The following is a 7208-nucleotide window of genomic DNA, read 5'->3' as shown; positions in this document are numbered from 1 at the left end:
AAAGGCCAAGTTGGCTAATATCTTGAATCTTCAGTTTCGTTATCTGACATGAAGACAGAAATGTAATTCCTACTTTGCGAGATGGTGGAAGTTGCACGTAAATCCTCTAGCAGTCAGTAAAAGACAGCTGTCATGACTTCTGAGCCCTCTGTGTTCCTGATTATCCTAAGGGACAGCAGCTGTGTAAGTTTAAGATCAATGTGTAGCAGAAAGCCACATGTCAGGACACTTCACAGAGCTCTACCTCTTCATCTTCCTAGGGGCATTCTCTCTGAATTAAGAGGCAAGTATTTTGGGGGGAACAGACTCATGTGGGAGAGCTTGGAGTAAGCAATTTGCGGACTCATTTTCTATAGTGTTGGCAGAATGTGGGTTGTCATCACAGGCTGGGTATTGTCTTGCTTCCTGCAGTCTTATAATTGTCACACTGTGGCATGGTGTTATTTTCATCTCAATGATGCACTGATTATAAGGTAAAGCTGTACTGACTGACCAATGTGCCAGGTGTCTGCTTTAATAACTCCAAGTGTTGTTACTTAAAAAAAATGAGTAGAGACATGGAGGGGAAACAAGGAGCCACCAACCAGCAAGAACTTCAAACCACACCACGAAGAGACCAGATGTTGCTAGGCTGTATTTTGTTTGGACAAGTTCTGCTTAATCTTCCCTGGAATCAAGTGAGGAATTCAACCAGAGCCTGCCCAGAGCAATAAAGTTGAAAATTATTTAGCAACATCTGGAACTGAGTAGGTGGTGAGAAGACAGGAGGAAGGGGACACAGAACTACTCAAAGACCAAAATAAAAGTCTAGGTAATTCAACTCATTTTTCCCCACATAAAATATAGAAATGGAGCCATTCATTCATTAATCCAACCTGTACCAGCAACTGTGAAAAATTCAGGGGGTATAATAATTATAACAAGGACAAACAAATAAATGAAACATAGTCCTTGACCTCAAGAGGCTTATATTCTAGAGGTTTAACAAGCAAAAACCAACCAAACAAAGCAATAAAAAACACCATAATTACAAGTTGAAATAACAGCTTTGAGCATTAAAAAAGAAAAAGAGAGATGAATCACAGGAAAGGATACTTACTGCAGAAATAGGCACCCAGAGAAGTTGTCATTTAAGCTGAGGCGTGAAGGATGGAAGGAGGAATGGATGTTTTCAGCTGAGGGAGGAGGATGTGTGTAGACCCTGAAGGCAGGAGGAAATTCAGTGAGTTCAAATGCCTGAGGGAAGAAGTCACTGAGAGTCATGTATTCGCTGGTGACCTTGAGCAAATTGCTTTGTTTCCTCACCTGCAAAGAGCAGTAATAATAGTATCTACTGCACCGTTTTGAGGTTTAAATGAATTATTTCATGGGAAACCAATAGAACAGTGACTAAGTCATAGTAAGTACTGAATTTTTCACTTTAAAATTGTTCATTTTGTGTTATGTGCTTTTTCACCTCAGATTTTTAAAAAGAAAAAGAATGGATCTTCAGTTTTGTCTCGATCAACTGGATAAAGAGTTGCTTAAGTCAAACGAGAACAAAGGAGCTCAGTGTTCTGCTTGGGGCATTTGAATATGTGACGTTCATAATTTATACAAATGAAGAAGCAAGAAATAAGTTACCACAACTCAACACATAACATTTAAAACAGTGGAAATGAATGATATAAGTAAGATGAAAATTTAGACAAAAGATAAGATAAAGACCTAGGACAACCTCTGAGAAATGCCAACATTTAAGAAGCGAACCCAACAGAGAAGATTGAGAAGTAGAAGGAAATTAGGAAAATGATCCTGGAAACCAAGAGATAAGCATGCTTCAAGCAAGTAGAATGTCAACTTTGACAAATATTGCTGAGAAGCCAGGGAAGACGAGCAGGGAAGAAGTTCACTGGATTTGACAACCTGAAGGTTGTTGTTGACCTTACCAGAGGGGGTTCCAGGTAGAAGAGATGTAGAAGCACATTGGGCTTGGTTGAAGAGTGGAAGAAAGATGAGGAGGTAGAAGCAGTTTGTTCAGTTATATATTTGGAGTTTGGTTCAAAGGAGAACAGAAAATAAGGCAGGAACTGAAACAGTATGTATGGTTATGTGAAAAAAACAAAGTCTTAGGAGGAAATAGTACAGCATGCTTGTACGATAAAGGGGATAATTAAATGAACAGTGAGATGTTACTGCTGAGGGAAAGCATGAATAACTCAAGGAGCAAAGTCTTTGATAACACAAGAGGTAGTGGGATCCAGAGCAGAAGTAGAAAAATATCCCTTCTTTTTACAGGAGGAGCACTTCCTTCATTGTGGAGGAAGGAGAATTGGGATGCAAATGCACCAAATTGGCAGGTTTTGTGGTGGGAAGATGAGTTCATTTTCAATGACTTCTATTTTCTCAATGAAGTATATGAGTCTGGGTCATCAGTAGGAGGAGGATGTGTGGGAGGTTTGAGGAAAAAGGAGATGATATGGTACAGTCATCCCACAGAGATGGAGAAACATAATTTGATTCCTGAGCAGCTCTGAGTGCCTACTTGAGGTTTCTGAGTTCTCAATCAGTAATCTTGGCTCTGTGATTTTTTCCCAACAAAGTTGCGTCTTGGGTTTGGGCGAGGAAAAATCCTGCAACCTCAGAATAGCTGTTGTGATTCACCCCAGGCCTATCATATTCAGCTTGCTGATCATTGGCTAGTGAGCACTGAAGGAAGTTCAATAAGCCCATCTGTTAAATATAGAAGGGGAGAAATATCAGCATCAAGATATTTGGGCCTGGACAGCTGCCAGCAGTAGCAACAAGGTTATGTCCAAATCCTTGGCCCCAGCTAGCCAAGGCATCCAGTAAGAAACAGTCTTATAGCCACACTTGCAATGGTGATCGGAAAGGGTTGCCATGGAACTTGCCATATTAAAATGGTCAAAGTTGTTTCAGGAGCTTCAGTGAAGCCTAATTTGGTGTGAGATATATCTGAATTAAAAGATAAAATACAGAAGAAATGGAAAGAAATGTATTTGTGTTTCTTCCAAGTATACAGCAATCTTTTTTGAACTAAATTGTGTCGAAATAAGTTCTAAATGAGTGTGGTCTAAATTAATTACCTGATAAAGGAGCATGAGAAAAGAAAAAATAGAAAGCCTGTAAGTCCTACAGAAACCACTCAAATAAAAAGTAGGATATGAAGAAAGGATGGATTTTAATGGTGTCAGAAAAGGTTTTCGTATAGATTAACTGAAGAAGGAATAGTGTAGCAACTGATGCTCTCATTATGGATCAGATGAATCCTCTGAGCTGTCCGTTGGGAGTTCTCCTGTCCTTGTCTTTCATCACTTCATTTCGTGAGGCTCACATGTCCTCCCCTGCTCCTGACCATCTGTCTACACCTACTCCTCCTTCAGGAATCCGTTCTGTCTTCTCATTATGCTTCAGGTGTGAGTTTAACAAACTCTTCAGGAAGATTTCCTTTGTGGCATTCAGCCTTGTTTATGCCCTTTTATGGTGTATGCTTTCTTGAGAACACATGATTATTATAATTATATTTGGGGGAGAATTGTTTAATAGCCATCTATTTCTGCTAACCACTATATTCCCAGTTCTTGGCATACATCCTGGCACACAGAGACCAGTACTTAATTGTGGAAGGAAAGAAAGAAAGGGAAGAGGGGGAAAGGAGTGAAAAGAGGAAGACAAACCACAGGGTGTCACTCAACCTACAAAGGTTTTCTCCTTCCTTTGAATTCATAAGAAGCTGTTTTTGGGCCCTGTATTTAATACTTAAGTATATACTACTCTGATACATCTCTTGTGTTTTCTGACGTACAAATACTGCACACATAGTTAAGTATTTAAATGGGCAAGACTCACACCATTTACATGTAAGAATATAGGAAATAACCATATGCTGAGAATGGCATCAAACATGTGCTATAACATGCAGATAATTTATTATTAATCTTCTAGGGTTTTTGAAATATGATTTTTTTATTGATCTTATTCATTTAAAAATTTTTTTAATTGACGGATAGTTGAATTACACTGTTTCAGGTGTACAGAAAAGTGATTCAGTTATACATATATATATCTATTCTCTCTCAGCTTCTTTTCCATCTCAGGTTATTACAAAATACTAAATATAGTTCCCTGTGCTATACAGTAGGTTCTTGTTGTTTATCTATTTTATATATAGTAGTGTGTATCTGTTAATTCCAAATTCTAAATTTCTCCCTCCCCCCCTTTCCCCTTTGGTGACCATAAGTTTGTTTTCTATGTCTGTGAGTCTATTTCTGTTTTGTAAATGAGTTCATTTGTATCATTTTTTTGTATTCCACATATAAGTGATCTTATCTGATTTTGTCTTTCTCTGTCTGACTTACTTTACTTGGTGTGATAATCTCCAGGTCCATCCATGTTGCTGCAAATAGCATTATTTCATTCCTTTCTATGAGTAATATTCCATTGTATATTGGAATATACACATCTTCTTTACCCATTCATCTATTTGTGGACATTTAAATTGCTTCCATGTCTTGGCTATTGTAAATAGTGCTGCTATGATCATTGCGGTGCATGTATCTTTTCAGGTTAGAGTTTTCTCCAGATATATGCCCAGAAATGGGATTGCTGGATCATATGGTAACTCTATTTTTAGTTTTTTAAGGAACCTTTGTACTGTTCTCCATAGTGGCTGCACTAATTTACATTCCCACCAACGGTGTAGGAGGGTTCCCTTTCCTCCACACCCTCTCCAGCATTTATTACTTGTAGACTTTTTGATGATGGCCATTCTGACCAGTGTAAAGTGATAGCTCATCGTGGTTTTGATTTGCATTTCTCCACTAATTAGTGATGTTGAGCATCTTTTCACGTGCCTGTTGACCATCTATATATCTGCTTTGGAAAAATACCTATTTAGGTCTTTTGCCCATTTTTTGATTGGGTTTTTTTTTTTTATATTGAGCTGTATGAGCTGTTTGTATATTTTGGAAATAAATCCCTTATCAGTTGCATCATTTGCAAATATTTTCTCCCATTCTGTAGGTTGTCTTTTTGTTTAGTTTTTGGTTTCCTTTGCTGTGTAAAAGCTTTTAAATTTAATTAGGTCCCATTTGTTTATTTCTGATTTTATTTTCATTACTCTAGGAGCAGATCCAAAAAAATATTGCTGCAATTTATATCAAAGAGGTACCTGCCTATGTTTTCCTCAAAGAGCTTTATAGTATCCAGTCTTACATTTAGGTCTTTAATCCATATTGAGTTTACTTTTGTATATGGTATTAGATAATGTTCTAATTTCATTCTTTTACGTGTAGTTATTCAGTTTTCCCAGCACCACTGGAACGTGAGCCTTTCCATGGAATAATATAATCTTTAAATGTCCTAATTGCCATGTAAAAGTAGCAAGGTGTTCTTACTTCTCAACTCTCATTGCCCAGCACTCTCTGCTTCATGTTTTAAGCTCTATCAATTCTCATAGTTCCTCAGAGGCCCTTCCTTTCTTCTGACTGCAATGTTTTCTTCTGAAGATCTACTCACTCAAGACTTACTACATCCTTCACATCATTGAGGAAGCCCACCACTACCTCTGTTCTACATGAATTACTGTATGAGTCCCCAGTTCACTGCAGGACTGTGTCTCTTTTATCTCTGTATTCTCAGGGCTTGGTACATGAGTTGAAATCCATAAACTAAATAAATATCTATGAAACTGAGCTATTGTTTATTATGAAGCTGCACCATTCATGGTTTCATAGACTTCACTTCAGCCTTCCTGAATATTTGTTCCAGGTTAATTGTCATAATTTTTATATGTGTGTGTACTTCTTTCTAATTGTATTTCAAGTTCTTCCCAAAACAAGGCCATAGGAATCCCCACGTTCAAGTATGCCCCTGGGCTTGGTCCACTGCTGTCTTGTATTCATGCTTGGGTATTCATTTACCAACATTAAAGCCCAGGAAAGAAGATATGACGAAACAGGACTCCCTTCTCCATGGCATGAGTCCTTTGCTGGTTTCAGAGGTGCATGGTGGCTAATGTGGAAAATACACAGGAACTTTTCCTTGGAACTGGGGTGGGATGAAAAGTGCCTGCTGTGAACATCGCCATCTTTTCCCTGACACTTCCCCTCCAGTTTCTGAGGATATAGCAGAAAATAACCTTCTTTGAAGATACTGGGTAACAATTACATAAAACAAAAACACTTTCTTGCAATGCACTTGTACTTTCAGAGATTCCAAGTTTAGTTCAGCTGCTGGATGAGCCAGTTGATGTGTTTGCCTCCATAACCAGGTGAGCTCACTTGCTTGAGGAAGCCCACCCTATTCTTGGTAGTGTGATGGGCCACTGAGAGTTGGAAAGGGCACAAGAACCCTGAGATCGCCTGAAAATTCTTCCCTGGGAAGGCAATTTCATGAATGAAGTCTTCCAAGCAAATGACACCAAACTTCCCCAGGTGCTCCTCAATCACTGTGTTGTCTGTCAGAGGGATGATTTTATTCTTGACCTTGGCTTGTCCGTGTTTCAAACTGAGTTCCCAAACAGACTTTAGATTTGCAAATTCCCCAGGCCACGTAAGAGTCCACTATACCAAAGCGTTTTTATGGTATGAGGGTTTACTTACACAAAGATACCACTGAAAATCTTACTTAGGCAAAGTCTTGCAATGGTACTCTGCACCAGTAAACTCACCACATTAATCCTTTGGATGCCTACAACAGAGACCAAGAAAGGTTTACCTGGCACTTTCAAGCCATGGTGTTTCCCTTCTAACCATCTAAGGTGCACCCTGTCATGTAGTTGCTGCCAGGAATCATTTAGGAACCATTCTAGTCACTTAAACTGGAGCTCTTTTCATTTCCTCTGCTCCTTTTCTTGCAAAAGTGCCTGCTTCTCTTGGGTGGCTTTGAGGGCCTGATACGCCTTCCTCTTTTTAGGAGGTTTTCTGGAAACAAAGTGATCGTTTGTTTTTTTTTTTTGCTCTTCCCATCTTTCCAATGCTGCTGGCTGCCACTCATGCGCAGCCCCACTGCACTTTAATTACTGTCATTTAAAAGATGACCATGTTATGAGAGGCATAATACCTACCAGAAATAGACTTTTCACATTAAACCATCCTTTTTTTAAAAAATTCATCTTGGTTATACAAGCCTGTGTCAGAAATTTTACAAAATTGTTCATTCCTATAAAAATTACTTTCAAAGATATCCTACCATTTTATCCCCAGAAA

At 38.6% G+C, this 7208-nt stretch overlaps 1 pseudogene; it reads right to left on the bottom strand.

Moving 5' to 3' along the window:
* Positions 1 to 6221: 6221 nt before the first annotated feature.
* Positions 6222 to 6996, bottom strand: LOC136131343 (large ribosomal subunit protein uL30-like; annotated as a pseudogene).
* Positions 6997 to 7208: the final 212 nt, after the last annotated feature.

The sequence above is a fragment of the Phocoena phocoena genome, chromosome 11 (assembly GCF_963924675.1).
Source record: "Phocoena phocoena chromosome 11, mPhoPho1.1, whole genome shotgun sequence".
NCBI lineage: Eukaryota > Metazoa > Chordata > Mammalia > Artiodactyla > Phocoenidae > Phocoena > Phocoena phocoena.
This window is presented reverse-complemented; position numbering and strand designations above follow the sequence as displayed.